A 19,636-nucleotide genomic window follows, 5' to 3' on the forward strand; every position below is an offset into this window, starting at 1 on the left:
CTGTTCCATATAGCCAATCTCTTCGTGCAGGTATTCCATACCCACTTGCCCAACTGTTGAAAGTTGGCTTGCTAAAAAGATGGTTGCATACTTACAATAATAACTGCATTAAACAGCACATTAAAAGATTTGCAGTGACACTCAATTATAAATTGTTATGCATAACCTGCATGCATGATGAATTGAACTAGCTAAATATACAAATCAATTGAACTGTCCTCGACGGATTGCAATTTAGCAAGTCAAATTATTTTGATGACAAGAGAGCAAAATATTGCTAGCTATCTATACCTGAAATGTTGCAAGCCACGGTGGATGATCTGTCACATTCGTCAGGGTAAAACACTTTAGTAACTGTATCTGCTATAGGATAGATTGTGACTGCAGTGTGTATTATTGTAAGCTTATCTCAACTCTTTAAAATATATGGCCGTCAAAATTTTAACATATCATCATGGCGAAGTGTGCACCCTACATTCAAATAAAAATTGTTAAGCATCTGTGCAAATTGCAGATGTAATTTGTGTGGAAATATGGCAAGTGAGGATGCATTTTACCCTCTAGGTGGAGTACTTGCTTTATCCTTCTGGTTGGTCGTGTAAACACCTTGCCATACTGCAGGTATTCTTTGTTTGCATGTTTTCATGCATAAGTCTATGTTGTCATATCATTGTTGATGAAGGAAAGACCATTTTATATATTATATATCATATGTATTGCCTATGATAAACCTTTAGAGATTCAACTGAAAGACACAACTAGGTTATGGGGTTAGAGAGCCCCAATGAGACCAATGTCACCGGTCTCATATGGGGCCATGGGTTAGCAGAGGTAGGTCTGATAAAGTGCTAAATAAACCAGCTCTCTGTCACATACTAAAATATTTACTAAACTAATAGTAGATTTCACATAAATGGAAAGAGCCACTGATGTTTCAGCAATTTGCATTAATTGTTAACTGTCAATCATGTTGTCAAAGACTAAAGAGATTTTGTTTGGTTTTAGTGTTCTCTCTTGAGTTAAGGGAGTTGTTGATCATCTTTAGCTACAATTAGCTTATGCTCTTCCTTTTAAATGTACAGTATTAAGATGGGTGGGCCAAGTCAAGCTGTCCTCAGATTACTTCTTTCATCTTATCTTCTTTTTGTAATGTGCATCTCCTGGATCTTTAGGTTTGACATAGTTATGATGTCCTAATTGTGTCTTTGTTTTCAACCACCTCATTTGCAACAGTCAGTATCATCATCATGACAACATTTAGGGTGGTACTCTCAGTCATTCAATTATCACTCATTGTCTCATCTCTCCGCCCTACTTTACCTGGCCAACAACAAACACCTATCCACCTGTAATCAAATTAGGACTGGGTGTGGTTATTTTATACTCTACCGATGTATCAAAACGCTCTATATTATAAATACAAACTGAATATACATCTTATGTACAGTCTGTCAACATTCTGCACCAGGTAAGGCTTTCACTTTAATGTGAGAATGACGGTGTTCTTATGCAATTCTTGTTTATATGCAGAAAATTACTTTGATATTTACAAGGACAAGAAGATACCAGATTTTGATTTGAATAACAGATTGTTTTCAGTATATACTAATAATTTAAGGCATAACTAGACTATAGGGTAAGATGAGACAATTGTCACTTGTGTAACATAGGGCCATGGATTAGTGGGTCAGTCTGGTGAAGTGCTAAATAAGTCAGCTCTCTGTCACATACAAAAATATTTTATAGAATAGACCCAATAAGACAAGGATTTATCAGTAAAACTATGTGTCTCATTTGTTTGCATCAATGATTGGTGTAGCCAAGCTGAAGTAAGGAGGACTTGGAGTTTGGTATCAGCCAGGCAATGTTTTCTTGAGATGAGAAGGGAATAATTACTTCCCATAGAAGCAGTGGCATGATGTGACAGGGAGATACATTTTCTGTACATTTCTATGTGGTGAGGTGGATACCCAGCTAGCACATAACGTTCTGAGAACCATATGTTTCTTAGAGCTTGGCAAGAGCATGGTTGTCCTATGGTTAATTTGGATACAACACTCCCACAACTTTCTGAGAATGGTGCAGGACAGTTGCATTTTATTTGGAACATTCTCAGCACATCTAAGGAACTTGACAAAAACCTTGACAGAAAACGTTGTTTTCTTGGTATTGCATTACTTTAACCAGTGGTGGAAAAAGTACTCAATTGTCATGCTTGAGTAAAAGTAAAGATACCTTAATAGAAAATGACTCAAATAAAAGTGAAAGTCACCCAGTAAAATATTGCTTGAGTAAAAGTCTAAAAGTATTTGGTTTTAAATATACTTAAGTATTTAAAGTAAATGGAATTGTTCAAATGTACTTAAGTATCAATTGTAAAAGTATAAATAATTTCAAATTCCTTATATTAAGCAAAACAGACAGCACAATTTATTTTATTTTTGGCGGTTAGCCAGGGGCCCACTCCAACACTCAGACATCATTTACAAACTAAGCATATGTTTTTAGTGAGTCTGCCAGATCAGAGGCAGTAGGGATGACCAGGAATGTTCTCTTGATAAGTGTGTGAATTGGACCATTTTCCTGTCAAAATACTTTTGGGTGTCAGGGAAATGTTTGGAGTAAAAAAGTACTTTATTTTCTTTAGGAATGTGGTGAAGTAAAAGTAAAAGTTGCTCAAAATATAAATAGTAAGGTAAAGCGCAGATACCCCATAAAACTACTTAAGTAGTACTTTAAAGTAGTTTTACTTAAGTACATTACACTACTGACTTTAACAGAACGTTTCCTAAAAGTTCAAACATGGTTACATTTCATTTCAATTTGGTAATGTTCTAGGAACGTTCTCCAAATGGTTTGACATTGGAAGCGTTCTCAAATAGTTCAAAGTACGATAAGAAACAACGTTCTTCTGTGGCATTTCTGCACTTTAGCATAACGTTTCCGACAGGTTTCTTCATGGTTCTCAAATTGTTCCGAGAGCGTTAAGGAAACGTTCCATACAAACCTCAAGCAAACTTAAATAACATTACAAGAATGTTATTTAAAAATATATGCATTCACTTCTCAGCATCAACAAAAATCTATCCTCGATGTTGTTAAGTGTGTTCAGGTGTGTTGGCCGCACCCACTAATTGGCCACACCTGATCTTAATGAGTACTTGTTTCCTTTGGAATGGGATCTATTGAATAGACTAATATGAACAGCTTTGTATTTGTAAAAAAACATGGCATGCTACAGTTGCTCCATCCTGGTGTTGCAGGGACTAATTCCATGGATAGAGAACAGAAGATTATAAGTTTGAATCTCACTGAGGCCATGTCCCAATAAAAAATAAATGACCTGTTCACCGGACATGCTACCTGTCCCAGACCTATTATTTGACCATGCTGGTCATTTATGAACATTTGAACATCTCGGCCATGTTCTGTTATAATCTCCACCCGGCACAGCCAGAAGATTTCTTCCTAGGTTTTGGCCAGTTTTTCCTAGCCAACGTGCTTCAACACCTGCATTGCTTTCTGTTTGGGGTTTTAGGCTGGGTTTAGGCTGGGTTTCTGTTCAGCACTTATCAGCTGATATATGAAGGGCTATATAAATACATTTGATTTTATTTGATTGTGTCTCACCCGGGGTGATGGTCGGATTCATGTTTATCATCGAAGGAATGAGCGCTATACCAAGGCCTGTACTCTGGAGTGGGATTGATTTGGAGGTGGAGGGTCCGTCATGGTCTGGGGCGGTGTGTCACAGAATCATTGGACTGAGCTTGTTGTCATTGCAAGCAATCTCAACACTGTGCGTTACAGGGAAGACATCCTCCTCCCTCATGTGGCACCCTTCCTGCAGGCTCATCCTGACATGACCCTCCAGCATGACAATGCCACCAGCCATACTGCTCATTCCTGGAAGACAGGAATGTCAGTGTTCTGCCATGGCCAGCGAACAGCCCGGATCTCAATCCCATTGAGCATGTCTGGGACCTGTGGATCGGAGTGTGAGGGCTAGGGCCATTTCCCCCAGAAATGTCTGGGAACTTGCAGGTACCTTGGTGGAAGAGTGGGGTAACATCTCACAGCAAGAACTGGCAAATCTGGTGCAGTCCATGAGGAGGAGATGCAATGCAGTACTTAATGCAGCTGGTGGTCACACCAGATACTGACTGTTACTTTTGATTTTGACCCCCCCTTTGTTCAGGGACACATTATTCCATTTCTGTTAGCCACATATCTGTGGAATCTTTTCAGTTTATTTCTCAGTTGTTGAATCTTGTTATGTTCATACAAATATTTACACATGTTGCTGAGTTTATATATATATATAACATATATATAACAGGACTATTTAAAAATAGAACCATGAGGAAACCTGAAATACAAAAATTCCCACAGAAGAACGTTTTCTTAATGTTCTCATAAAAATGAGAACATGACCTTAAATAGCACCATGATGAAACCTGTAGAAAACGTTATGCTGAATTTCGAAGATTTTCCTGAGTTACAGTTCACATAAGGAAATCAGTCAATTGAAATAAATGAATTAGGCCCTAATCTATGGATTTCACATGACTAGGCAGGGCGCAGCCATGGGTTGGCCTGGGAGGGCATAGGCCCACCCCCTTTAGAGCCAGGCCCGCCGACTGAAGAGCCAGGCCCAGCAAATCAGAATTTGTTTTTCCCCACGAAAGGGCTTTATGACAGACAGAAAAACTCAGTTTCATCAGCTGTCTGGGTAGCTGGTATCAGACGATCCCGCAGGTGAAGAAGCCAGATGTTGAGGTCCTGGGCTGGCGTGGTTACACATGGTCTGTGGTTGTGAGGCTGTTTGGACGTACTGCTAAATTCTCTAAAACGACATTGGAGATGGCTTGTGGTAGAGAAAGGAACATTACTTTCTCTGGCAACAGCTCTGGTGGACATTCCTGCAGTCTGCATGCTAATTGCACGCTCGCTAAAAACTTGAAGTCTATATCATTGTATTGTGTGACAAAACTGCACACCTTAGAGTGGCCTTTCATTGTCCCCAGCACAAGGTGCACCTGTGTAATGATCATGCTGTTTAATCAGCTTCTTGATATGCCACACCTGTGAGGTGGATTGATTATCTTGGCAAAGGAGAAATGCTCACTAACAGGTATGTAAACAAATTTGTGCACACGTTTTGAGAGAAATAAGCTTTTTGTGAGGATGTCAAATTCCTGGGATCTTTATTTCAGCAAATGGAACATGAGACTAACACTTTACATGTTGCGTTTATATTTTTGTTCAGTATACAACCATGAGGAAACCTGTAGAAAACATTATGCTGAAGTACTGAAATTTCAAAAGAGGAACGTTGTTTCTTAATGTTCTCTGAACAATTTGATAACATTACTTTAAATAAAACCATGAGGAAACTTGTAGGAAACGTTATGCTGAAGTACTGAAATTCCAACCTAAGAAACATATGGCTCTCAGAACGTTATGTGCTAGCTGGGTCTCTAGGGCTTTGCAAACCTGTATTGTGCAATATTCTTCCAGCTCTGTCATGTTGGTTGTTGATCATTGCTAGACAGACATTTTCAAGTCTTGACATATATTTTCAAGCAGATTCAAGTCCAAACTGTACCGAGGCCTCTAAGGAACATTCATTGTCTTCTTGGTCATACCATAGATCATTTAGCTATTTGATTTTGGACCTCTGTAGGTATACAACAAAAAGATTTAACAATTATTTGATCAAATATAGAATTTGTCCTTAACTACTATAACCCATAGACATGCATTGAATAACACATTCATAAATGGCAAAACAAACAGTAAAAAAAATGTATCATAAAGAACAAGTTTTTGAAGTGTCTGTCCTACAACTATGATATAAAAAAGCTCAAGAACTATATATGTATTTTTTGGGACAGGTATTTAACCCCTTTTTTGGGCGGGCGGCACAATTTTACTTCCTTACTTCCATAATTTCTTAAATACGATACCAGGTTACCTTCAGATACGTCCCGTGACACTCATGGGGGTCGTAGAGCAAAATGGAGAACACCATTGTGGGAGTGTCCCCTTTCCATAGTGGGGTCATATTAGTTTGTAGCCCAAACGGTTCACACATTGATGGTACCAACTTCAGACAAGTCCTGTGGGGCTTGTGGGGGTCGTAGAGCAAAACGGAGAACACCATCGTGAGAGTCTCATCTTTCCATAGAACGTTACTAATATTTTTCTTGTGGTTTTTATGGTTTTTATTTCTTATTGTTCTGAGAACATTACTTTTCACAGAACCATGAGGAAACCTGCAGAAAACGTTATGCTGAAGTACTGAAATTCCCAGAGAAGAACATTTACAGTGGGGCAAAAAAGTATTTAGTCAGCCACCAATTGTGCAAGTTCTCCCACTTAAAAACATGAGAGAGGCCTGTAATTTTCATCATAGGTACACTTCAACTATGACAGACAAAATGAGAAAATAAATCCAGAATATCACATTGTAGGATTTTTTATGAATTTATTTTGCTAATTATGGTGGAAAATAAGTATTTGGTCACCTACAAACAAGCAAGATTTCTGGCTCTCACAGACCTGTAACTTCTTATTTAAGAGGCTCCTCTGTCCTCCACTCGTTACCTGTATTAATGGCACCTGTTTGAAGTTGTTATCAGTATAAAAGACACCTGTCCACAACCTCAAACAGTCACACTCCAAACTCTACTACTTGCACAATTGGTGGCTCACTAAATACTTTTTTGCCCCACTGTATTTATTTATTTTTTATTCTGTATTTATTTATTCTTTCCACCACCCCTACCTCTTCAGAGGACCAAAATAAAGTTTTTATTTTGTTGTTGCATGTAAATTTGTTTTTTTATTACATAACAACTATTAATGAATTTGATATCCATCCAGCCACATCTAGATATATAGTACTTATACATTGTTTTCAATCATAACTATTATAGAACATTAGCTTTTAAACCCACCCCTCAGCTACTCTCAGTCCATCCCACCTACAGTATCTCTGTAAACCGCCCTCTTATGATTTTCAGGTTCCATATATTTTTCAGCTGTGCTGTGATGTTTCACATACATACTCTCTCACCACGTTCTAAGACACATATGATTCTCAGAAGGTGATGTGCTAGCTGGGTAAACTCTTTACTCTTTGACAACATGATTGGCAGTTAAAAAAATTAAAATATAAAAATACAGATTTTTTTTATGAGGAAGTTGTAGATCATGGATTCACAAAATTGCTGAAACATCAGCTGCTCTTTCCATTTCTATTAAATCAACCTACTCCAATGCAATTGGAGTTTTACACCTCAAAAGACATTTCATTTTTTTAAAGTTTTAAAGGTATTTCTGTTGGAACGAGGTTTGATGTTCTCTCAGGTTGCAAATTGCCTAAGGCCAGGGCGTCTCACCCATAACTCTATCCACCTCACCACTGAGAAATGTAAATAATTTCTCTCTCTCCTTCACTGCTTCTTTGGCGAGTAATCACGCCCTTCTCGTCTCAAGAGAACATTGCCTGGCTGATACCAAACTCCAAGTCTTCCTTAAATTGATAGTGTAGGCCTATACTCCAAATATTCTGTATATCAAATCAAAATCTGGTATTTATATGGCAGCAGCTACTCTTCCTGGGGCCCGACAAAATTAAGGCAGTTATACAATTTTAAAAACATTACAATACATTCATTACAGAATTCACAACATTCAGTGTATGCCCTCAGGCCCCTACTCAACTACCACGTAGATACAACACAAAATCCATGTGTACATGGATGCATGTGTATACATGTGTATGCATGTGGCTGTGCCTATGTTTGTGTTACTTCACAGTCCCTGCTTTTCCAGAGGTGTAGTTATATATATATATATATATATATATATATATATATAGAGGTAGAAAACACGCCTCTGGAAAAGCAGGGACTGTGAAGTAACACAAACATAGGAACAGCCACATGCATACACACACATGATGACATGTACACATGGATTTTATGTTGCAGATATGTGGTGGTGGAGTATGGGCCTGAGGGCACACACTATATATATGATTCTACTGCTTGCACCATTTACCTGATGTGGAAGAGAGTTCCATGTAGTCATGGCTCTATGTAGTACTGTTCACCTCCCATAGTCTGTTCTGGCCTTGGGGACTTTGAAGAGACCTCTGGTGGCATGTCTTGTGGGGTATGCATGGGTGTCTGAGCTGTGTGCTAGTCATTTAAACAGACAGCTCGGTGCTTTCAACATGTCAATTTGCTCTCACAAATACAAGTAGTGATGAAGTCAATATCTCCTCCACTTTGAGCCAGGAGAGATTGATGTGCATATTATTAATGTTTGCTCTCTGTGTACATTTACATTTACATTTAAATCATTTAGCAGACGCTCTTATCCAGAGCGACTTACAAATTGGTGCGTTCACCTTAAGACATCCAGTGGAACAGCCACTTTACAATAGTGCATCTAAATCTTTTAAGGGGGGGGGTGAGAAGGATTACTTTATCCTATCCTAGGTATTCCTGAAAGAGGTGGGGTTTCAGGTGTCTCCGGAAGGTGGTGATTGACTCCGCTGTCCTGGCGTCGTGAGGGAGTTTGTTCCACCATTGGGGGGCCAGAGCAGCGAACAGTTTTGACTGGGCTGCGCGGGAACTGTACTTCCTCAGTGGTAGGGAGGCGAGCAGGCCAGAGGTGGATGAACGCAGTGCCCTTGTTTGGGTGTAGGGCCTGATCAGAGCCTGGAGGTACTGAGGTGCCGTTCCCCTCACAGCTCCGTAGGCAAGCACCATGGTCTTGTAGCGGATGCGAGCTTCAACTGGAAGCCAGTGGAGAGAGCGGAGGAGCGGGGTGACGTGAGAGAACTTGGGAAGGTTGAACACCAGACGGGCTGCGGCGTTCTGGATGAGTTGTAGGGGTTTAATGGCACAGGCAGGGAGCCCAGCCAACAGCGAGTTGCAGTAATCCAGACGGGAGATGACAAGTGCCTGGATTAGGACCTGCGCTGCTTCCTGTGTGAGGCAGGGTCGTACTCTGCAGATGTTGTAGAGCATGAACCTACAAGAACGGGCCACCGCCATGATGTTAGTTGAGAACGACAGGGTGTTGTCCAGGATCACGCCAAGGTTCTTAGCGCTCTGGGAGGAGGACACAATGGAGTTGTCAACCGTGATGGCGAGATCATGGAACGGGCAGTCCTTCCCCGGGAGGAAGAGCAGCTCCGTCTTGCCGAGGTTCAGCTTGAGGTGGTGATCCGTCATCCACACTGATATGTCTGCCAGACTTCTCCAACTACAACTACATCCAAGGGCCAGCCGTGCTGCCCTGTTCTGAGCCAATTGCAATTTTCTTAAGTCCATTTTTGTGGCACCAGACCACACGACTGAACAGTAGTCCAGGTGCAACAAAACTAGGGCCTGTAGGATCTGCTTTGTTGATAGTGCTGTTAAGAAGGTAGAGAAGTAATTTATTATGGACAGACTTCTCCCCATCTTAGCTACTGTTATAGCAATATGTTTTGAACATGACAGTTTACAATCCATGGTTACTCGAAGCAGTTTAGTCACCTCACCTTGCTCAATTTCCACATTATTTATTACAAGATTTAGTGTTCAGTGAATGAGTTGTCACAAATACAATGCTTTTAGTTTTAGAAATATTTAGGACTAACTTATTCCTTGTCACCCATTCTGAAACTAACTGCAGCTCTTTGTTAAGTATTGCAGTCATTTCAGTTGCTGTAGTAGCTGATGTGTATAATGTTGAGTCATCCGCATACATAGACACACTGGTTTTACTCAAAGCCTGTAGCATGTTGTTAATAAAGATTGAAAAAAGTAAGAAGCTTATCAGGGCAATTCTATTGAGTGTCATCTGTTACGAGCAAGTTATTAATTTCATGGACCTTGTTTCTTAAGCAACATATGTTAACATGGGCTATTTTGAGCACTTTTCTGGGATGCTTGCTTGTTTTCATTGCTTTACTGGGAAGCTTAGCAGAAGTATATATTCTAGTATATATGTTATTTATGTTAGTTGGACTTCCTACTGGGGCACACCGCCTCAGTGCTAACAGCATAAACCTGGTTCATAGACACATGATTGCTGCATACAATAGCTGTAGGATCAGCAGAGGCATTCAAGGTAATTAGAGGGACATAAAATAGGTTACTTACATTGTGTCTACCAATGCCCCTGGTATAATGTACATTTGCTAAAGCATTAAGATGACTCAGTGACACAATGGTAGGGATTAACTGAGAGGGGCTTGGGTCATTGGTACCTTCTTATCCTTGTGAATATCAAAGTTAGTTTCTGCATATACAGTGCATATCATAAGTATTCACCCCCCTTGAACTTTTCACATTTTGTTGAGTCAAAGTGAGATTTAAATGGATACAATTTAAAAATGTTGTCACTGATCCACACAAAATAGCTCATGTCTAAGTGAAATTAAAAAAAAAAATGTAACAAATGAATATAAAATAAACTACTAAAATGTATTGGTTACTAGCTTTGTTGTGGCTAGCCTAAATAAATTCAGGATTAAAATAGTGCTTAAGGAATCATATAAGTTGCATGGACTCACCCTTGTTTTTTAATGACCACCCCATATCTGTACCCCACACAATTATCTGCAAGGTCCCTCAGTTGAGTAATGTATTTCAAGCACAGATTCAACCATAGAGACCAAATGGCTTTTCCAATGCTGTGCAAAGAAGGACACCTATTGGTAGATAGGTAAAAAAAAAAATAGGCAGACACTACCATGCTCAAAGGGATATTCAAAGTTATTAATTAGACTTTAGATTGTGTATCAATATACCCAGTCACTGCAAAGATACAGTCGTCCTTCCTAACTGATTTGCCAGCAGAGGAAGGAAACCACTCGGGGATTTGAGGCAAAGGGTGATTTTAAAACAGTAACAGAGTTTAACGGCTGTGATTGGAGAAAACTGAGGACGGATCAAAAACATTTGTTACTCCACAATACTAACCTAAATGAAAAGGAAGCCTGTACAGAATAAAAAAATAATCCAAAAACATGCATCCTGTTTGGAACAAGGCACTAAACATGTAATGCTGCAGAAATGTGCCAAAGGAATTCACTTTTTGTCCTGAATAGAAAGTGTTTTGTTCGGGGCAAATCCAACGCAACACATCACTGAGTATTACTCTCCATATTTTTAAGCATGGTCGTGGCTGCATCATGTTATGGGTATACTTGGCATCGGCAAAGACTAGGGAGTTTTCAGGATACAAAAAAAAACAGAATGGAGTTAACCACAGACAAAATCCTAGAGGAAAACCTGGAGCAGTCTGCTTTCAACCAGACACTGTGAGACAAATTAACCTTTCAGCAGGACAATAACCAAAAACACAAGGCCAAATATACACTTCAGTTGCTTACCAAGAGGGCAGTGAATGTTCCTGAGTGGCCTAGTTACTGTTTTGACTTCAAATTGCTTGAAAATACACATGACCAAAAGTATATGGACACCTGTTCGTCGAACATCTCATTCCAAAATCATGGGCATTAATATGGAGTCGGTCCCACCTTTGCTCCTATAACAGCCCCCACTCTTCTGGGAAGGCTTTCCACAAGATGTTGGAACATTGCTGCGGGGACTTGCTTCCATTCAGCCAGAAGAACATTTCTGAAGTCGGGCATGATGTTGGGCGGTTAGGCCTGGCTCGCAACCAGCGTTCCTATTCATCCCAAAGGTGTTCGTGGGGTTGAGGTCAGGGCTCTGTGCAGGCCAGTCAAGTTCTTGCACACCGATCTCGACAAACCATTTCTGTATGGACCTCGCTTTGTGCATAGGGGCATTGTCATGTTGCCACAAAGTTGGAAGCACAGAATCGTCTTTGTACGCTTAGAATTAAGATTTCCCTTCACTGGAACTAAGGAGCCTGAACCATGAAAAACAGCCCTAGACCATTATTCCTCATCCACCAAACTTTACAGTTGGTACTATGCGTTGGGGCAGGTAGAGTTCTCCTGGCATCCGCCAAACCCAGATTCGTCCGTCAGACTGCCAGATAGTGAAGTGTGATTCATTACTCCAGAGAACACGTTTCCACTGCTCCAGAGTCCAATGGTGGCGAGTTTCACACCACTACAGCCAACACTTGGCATTGCACACGGTGATCTTAGGCTTGTGTGTGGCTGCTCGGCCATAGAAAACAAATTTCATGAAGCTCCCAATAAACAGTTCATATATTGATGTTGCTTCCAAAGGCAGTAGTGAGTGTTGCAATCAAGGACAGACGATTTTTACAGGCTACACGCTTCAGCACTCTGAGGTCCCGTTCTGTAAACTTGTGTGGCCTACCACTTTGTGGCTGAGCGGTTGTTGCTCCAAGACTTTTCCACTTCACAATAACAGCACTTAAAGTTGACCTGGGCAGCTCTATCAGGGCAGATATTTGACGAACTGACTAGTTGGAAATGTGATGGTGCCATGTTGAAAGTCACTGAGCTCTTCAGTACAGGCCATTCTACTGTCAATGTCTATGGAGATTGCATTGCTGTGTGCTCGATTTTATACACCTGTCAGCAACGGGTGTGGCCGAAATAGCAGAATCCACTCATTTGAAGGCGTGTCCACATACTTTTGGCCATGTAGTGTATCAAGAAAATGTTTTTTTTTGTCAAGTTCCTTAAATGCGCTAAGAATTACATAAAAACAAACAGCTATCCTGCACCATTCCCAGAAGATTGTGGGATGGTTGTATGGAAAATAATCATAGGAAAACCATACTCTCACCAAGCTCTAAGAAACAAAGCTGGGTAGATTGCTGCTTTCATCATCAATCTTCAGGTTTGACATAATTATGATGTCCCTGTTTTGTCTTTGTTTTTAACCACCTCGTTTTTAACTGTCAGTATCATTACCATGCCAATATTTTGGGTCACCTATCATCTCATTTCTCCGCCCTGCTTTTTCTGTCCGACTACAAACACCTTTCCACCTGTAATTAAAAGGACTGGGTGTGGTTTTTACATACTCGACACTCTCTTATAAATACAGACTGAAAATACAGTTTATGTACAGTCCTTCAACCTCCAGTACCAGGTGAGGCTTGCTTTAATGTGTAAATGGATGGGTTCTTATGCAATTCTTGTTTATATGACGAAAGTAACTTTGATATTTACAAAGATAAGAAAATACCGGATTTGAATTTGATATACTGATTATTTTGTCCAACAGTGTGATTTCAGTGCCAATTCTTGTCTGAGAAAATGAGTGATCCAGGTAAGTGTTGAAGTTGTTCACTTCATTTACTGTATTATGTGCACTGAGGTTTTAAATGAGTATGTAGTTATGTAGTTTCACAACTCAACCCTGAAGTTGAGAATATATTGCATTGACATTGCATTTACGATTTCAAGGAGTAGACTAGTATGGCCATACATGCTTTCTCGGTGCTTAATGGGAAATAATGACAATGCATTCCTCTATTATTTGAATAACTTCAAAATATTCCTTACTTTTTATCCACAGCAAAGAAACCGGTAAGTTAGTTAACTTACTTTTCAAATACAGAAAATACCTTCACACATGTGTGCTATGTGTTTGACATAATGTGTTGTTGTTCCAGGCGGAGTCCACACCTGGGACTGATGATGTAAGATATCTGCATTATTTGTCTATCTCTGCTTCTTTACTTCAGTCAACTCAGTCTTAAAAAACTTTTCAAATCAAGCGAAGTAAAGAACAAAACTATTTTCTAGCTTGCTATATCTTAGATCCCAGTGTTGTCCTGGTGGATGTAAACAGACTACTGTCAGTTTCACAGGGCTCCGGAGGAGAGGGCAAGGGAGAGTTAGGAGGCTTACAAAATAATAGTTCATACACATTAACGTAATAACATTAATATTGTTTCGGAAACACCCCAAAAAATGGAATTTAGATTTTCACATGTCAGGGTAATGGGTGTAATCGTTGAGACAATTGAAGGGAAAACATTTCCATTCATAAAGGAAAGGTTTTCCGATACCAATAGGTGAGTCTAGTAATGTTATTTTTGTCATTTCCAGGGGAAGAAGGGAAAAGGTGGAAAAGGGGGACACAGCCATGGAGGAGATCATGGAGGCGACCAGAAAGGAAAAGGAGGCGAGCATAAAGGAAAAGGAGGCGAGCATGGAGGCGACCATAAAGGAAAAGGAGGTGACCACGGAGGAAAAGCAGGTCGTGGAGGACATTAAAGATTTAATCATGCACCATTTGTATGTTTCATCACGGTAGCTATTACGGAAAAAACATGTTGAGCGATTTATTAAAGTTGACAAATCTCTAATAAAACCTACTTATAAAACAGAGTCATATGTTTGTATAACTTCTTAATGCATAATAATCATGCAATACAATGAACATTTTACAAAATAGAAACACAAATTATAGCAAAATGTGTCATTTTTTTGCCATCTAAACAAGTTGGGAGAGCCGTCGAGATACTATCATACTACACCATTCCTGTGTAGCCCATACCAGACCAACACATCAAACATTCAGTGAAGGACAGCTCAACGCCATTTTTATCATTTTACTCACATACAGAACATTAACCAACGGGGTAGTAATAAACCCGGAACAATGACCACGTATGTCCCTGAGTTTGGAAATATAATCCTTTCTTGTGGATATTTGTCTCCCCTTGCACCACTCTGTTTAACCGTTGTTATCAATCATTTCCACGTGGACAACATTCAGGAAGAAAATCCCAAATGTTTTATTAACCATCAGCGTTTTTTATGCGCGTAAAGTAGGCCTACTTGACGGATAAAAACATGTCACAATAGGCCTGATGGAAAGAAAATGTCGGTAAACTTTCCAAATGTCGTCAAAACAAAATAGGACAAGGTGTGATCTTTAGGTTTAGGTAAAATTATGGTGGAAACGCATTTATGCGCAAATATTGATATAATAACCATCATATCAAGTAAAGTCACGACATGACATGTTGCGTGGTCCTCCCACTACGACTCAAGAAAACAAGACATTTTATTAGGCAACCACAAATTAAATATACGAACTTCACAGGGTGGTGATGAGCTTGATGCTCTTTTCCAATAAATATCGAGGGTATTATTCTGGTGACATGACGATCAATTCTTGGCTGCCGTTTAACAAATTAAAAATGATCTCGCTCTTTTGTTCATAATAATTTCAAATACGTATTATATATATCTGCAAACTGTTGGCTAGACAGCACGTGCCAATACCAGAGTGAGCACTTTCGCTATATAACGCACGAAAAAATCTGAGTTGAAAATGCAATGGAAACAATTTACTTGTATTTGACTGCAAAATATATTTTTTTGTGCACTACGTCATCACGCACAGACTTTTATCGGCAGCAAATCAATTTGATGGAAAAAGATCTGTGGTGGGAAAATACTTATATTTTATGTAAACGGCTTTAAAAAATATTCGTATAAAAATCTGTCGCCAATTGGATAAGAAAAATTCGTTTTCAACAATGCCCACAAAATAGGCTACAATTCCAGCCTGAATCGATAAATGATGGTCGGCTAATGCCGCGTTCAAAGCGACTGGGAACTCAGAAATCTCAGACTTCCAACCTTAGTGTCATGACGTCGGTGAGCTTCAAATCGGAAAGCCAGATCTCTAGAAAAAGGCCAGAGTTCCCAAGTTGGATTACCGTTCAAACCGATTTTTCCCAGTAAGCGCTTGTTTTTGTTGTTGTGGAGTTCCCCGTTAAAAGCACTGAAGTCGAGGATTTCCGAGTTCCCAGTCGTCTTGAAACCACCATAAGGCAAGGCAATAATAATTGCGTGCTCCGTCTTCGACTTTGTCAAATTGCTATAACGTATGTGGTTAGCCGATACTTAAAATACCTATCCACGCGTTGTAAGATTTGTCAGGCATAAGCAACGTCTAAGCGTACGAACGCAGCCACAGTAAAAGGGCCAATTTCCTCCAATTTCCTGGAATGTTTGTACACAGATAACATGTATAAATTTTAGTTCAGTTGAACAAAACATGACAAAAGTGTCTTGCAAATGTCTATGAAAAAGTACAGTATAATAACCTAAATCACATTTTAAGTGTCTCATTGCTATGGAAACAAGTATTCCACAATCTGGGATGTTGCTTCATACAAACAATATGACAGAAAAAAAGAAAAAAAAGCTGATCAAATATTATCCATCCATGATATCATAATATTTCTAAAACATTCACAAATATCAAAGCTTATCACTAAGCTAAGGATCCTGGACAAAACACCTTCCTCTGCAACTGGATCCTGGACTTCCTGACGGGCTGCCCCCAGGTGGTAAGGGTAGGTAACAACACATCTGTCACGCTGATCCTCAACACAGGGGCCACTCCTGTACTCCCTGTTCACTCATGACTGCATTGCCAAGCACGACTCCAACACCATCAGTAAGTCTGCAGATGACAACAGTTGTCATTGACGGTGATCAGGCCTACGAGACAGCCTATAGGGAGGCGGTCAGAGACCTGACCGTATGGTGCAAGGACAACAACCTCTCCCTAAACGTGATCAAGACAAAGGAGATGATTGTGGACTACAGGAAAAGGAGGACCGATCACGCCCCCATTCTCATCGACGGGGCTGTAGTGGAGCAGGTTGAGAGCTTCAAGTTCCTTGGTGTCCACATCACCAACAAACTAACATGGTCCAAGTACACCAAAACAGTTGTGAAGAGGGTATGACAAAACCTATTCCCCCTCAGGAGACTGAAAATATTTGGCATGGGTCCTCATATCCTCAAAGGGCTTTACAGCTGCACCATCAAGAGCATCCTGACAGGTTTCGTCACTGCCTGGTATGGCAACTGCCCGCCTCCGACCACATAGCACTACAAAGGGTAGTGCGTATGGCCCAGTAGATCACTGGGGCCAAGCTTCCTGCCATCCAGGACAGAGGAAGGCCCTAAAAATGGTCAAAGACTCCAGCCACCTTAGTCATAGACTGTTCTCTCTGCTAACACACGACAAGTGGTACTGGAGCACCAATTCTAGGTCCAAGAGGCTTCTACCCCCAAGCCATAAGAATCCTGAACTTCTAATCTAATGGCTACCCAGACTATTTGCAAAGGTCATGGTACTTCTGAATGAGAGTTGTCGGATCTTGGAATTTGCACCTGAATATTCAGCACTCTTTTTCTTGGTTCACTGTGGTAACTTAGTTCACTCGCAAATTGCATTTAAGTCAATGTGTTTGACAATAACCTTTAATACGATATCCTGCACTAAAGATCCCCTGGGGATCCAAGTTTCTGCACCTCCACTTCCTCTGAAAAAGGATTCACCCCACCATTCCTGGGACCACTATAGGTCTCTATGGGATATTGGGTTACCAGCATCTCATCCACCTGCTTCAGTCAATGTTCAGGAGATTTTTTCGGTTCCATTTGATCAGTTATAGGGGCAGGGTTTTCGTAAGCCTTGGTTTCTTTACTTGTTTCTATGGTATCTCCGACCTCACTGTTCTCTAACTTCATGGCTCTGTCACATCCACATTCACTGTTAATGTCTCAGAGCAATGCCCCTTGACCTCCCTGACAACATAATATAATCTACACACAATACACCATAATGACAAAGCAAAAATGGAAAGACCACATTTACATAAGTATTCAGACTCTTTACTCAGTACTTTGTTGAAGCACCTTTGGCAGCGATTACAGTCTCGAGTCTTCTTGGGTATGACGCTACAAGCTTGGCACACCTTTCCGATAGGTGACCTAAACTGTAACATGCTTAACACCCCGGCCATCCTACAATCTAAGCTTGATGCCCTCAATCTCACACAAATGATCAATGAACCCACCAGGTACAACCCCAAATCCGTAAACACGGGCACCCTCATAGATGTTATCCTAACCAACATGCCCTCCAAATACACCTCTGCTGTTTTCAACCAAGATCTCAGCGATCACTGCCTAATTGCCTGCATCCGTAATGGGTCTGCGGTCAAATGACCACCCCTCATCACTGTCAAACACTCCCTAAAACACGAGGAAGGCCTTTCTAAATCGACCTGGCCCGGGTATTCTGGAAGGATATTGACCTCATCCCATCAGTAAAGGATGCCTGGTTATTCTTTAAAAGTGCCTTCCTCACAATCTTAAATAAGCATGCCCCATTCAAAAAAAAAATGAACCAGGAACAGATATAGCTCTTGGTTCTCTCCAGACCTGACTTCCCTTGACCAGCACAAAAACATCCTGTAGCGTTCTGCATTAGCATCGAACATCCCAGTGATATGCAACTTTTCAGGGAAGCTAGGAAAGCTAAGGCTAGCTTTTTCAAGCAGAAATTTGCATCCTGTAGCACAAACTCAAAAAAGTTCTGGGACACTGTAAAGTCCATGGAGAATAAGAACACCTCCTCCCAGCTGCCCACTGCACTGAGGCTAGAAAACACTGTCAACACCGATAAATCCACTATAATTGAGAATTTCAATAAGCATTTTTCTATGGCTGGCCATGCTTTCCACCTGGCTTACCTCCACCCCCACAGCAACTCGCCCAAGCCTCCCCCACTTCTCCTTCACCCAAATTCAGATAGCTGATATTCTGAAAGAGCTGCAAAATCTGGACCCCTACAAATCAGCCAGGCTAGACAATCTGGACCCTCTCTTTCTAAAATTATCTGCTGAAATTGTTGCAACCCCTATTACTTGCCTGTTCAACCTCTCTTTCATATTGTCTGAGATTCCCATAGATTGGAAAGCTGCCGCAGTCATCCTCCTCTTCAAAGGGGGAGACACTCTAGACCCAAACTGCTACAGACCTATATATACAGTGCCTTGCGAAAGTATATTTCAAACTTTTTTAACAAATCAAAAACTGAAAAATTGGGCGTGCAAAATTATTCAGCCCCTTTACTTTCAGTGCAGCAAACTCTCTCCAGAAGTTCAGTGAGGATCTCTGAATGATCCAATGTTGACCTAAATGACAAATGATGATAAATACAATCCACCTGTGTGTAATCAAGTCTCCGTATAAATGCACCTGCACTGTGATAGTCTCAGAGGTCCGTTAAAAGCGCAGAGAGCATCATGAAGAACAAGGAACACACCAGGCAGGTCCGAGATATTGTTGTGAAGAAGTTTAAAGCCGGATTTGGATACAAAAAGATTTCCCAAGCTTTAAACATCCCAAGGAGCACTGTGCAAGCGATAATATTGAAATGGAAGGAGTATCAGACCACTGCAAATCTACCAAGACCTGGCCGTCCCTCTAAACTTTCAGCTCATACAAGGAGAAGACTGATCAGAGATGCAGCCAAGAGGCCCATGATCACTCTGGATGAACTGCAGAGATCTACAGCTGAGGTGGGAGACTCTGTCCATAGGACAACAATCAGTCGTATATTGCACAAATCTGGCCTTTATGGAAGAGTGGCAAGAAGAAAGCCATTTCTTAAAGATATCCATAAAAAGTGTTGTTTAAAGTTTGCCACAAGCCACCTGGGAGACACACCAAACATGTGGAAGAAGGTGCTCTGGTCAGATGAAACCAAAATTGAACTTTTTTGGCAACAATGCAAAACGTTATGTTTGGCGTAAAAGCAACACAGCTCATCACCCTGAACACACCATCCCCACTGTCAAACATGGTGGTGGCAGCATCATGGTT

At 40.6% G+C, this 19,636-nt stretch overlaps 1 long non-coding RNA gene across 2 annotated transcripts; it reads left to right on the plus strand.

Moving 5' to 3' along the window:
• The first annotated feature begins 1,418 nt into the window (after window positions 1-1,418).
• LOC115146276 (uncharacterized) lies at window positions 1,419-14,320 on the plus strand. Of its 2 annotated transcripts, none has more exons than XR_010459775.1 (5): window positions 1,419-1,468; window positions 13,209-13,253; window positions 13,503-13,513; window positions 13,600-13,626; window positions 14,039-14,320. It is a non-coding gene; the product is annotated as an uncharacterized LOC115146276 (long non-coding RNA). The 2 variants fall into 2 exon arrangements; XR_003866116.2 differs by lacking the exon at window positions 1,419-1,468 and adding an exon at window positions 12,967-13,073.
• Window positions 14,321-19,636: the final 5,316 nt, after the last annotated feature.

This window comes from Oncorhynchus nerka, linkage group LG18 (genome assembly GCF_034236695.1).
Source record: "Oncorhynchus nerka isolate Pitt River linkage group LG18, Oner_Uvic_2.0, whole genome shotgun sequence".
NCBI lineage: Eukaryota > Metazoa > Chordata > Actinopteri > Salmoniformes > Salmonidae > Oncorhynchus > Oncorhynchus nerka.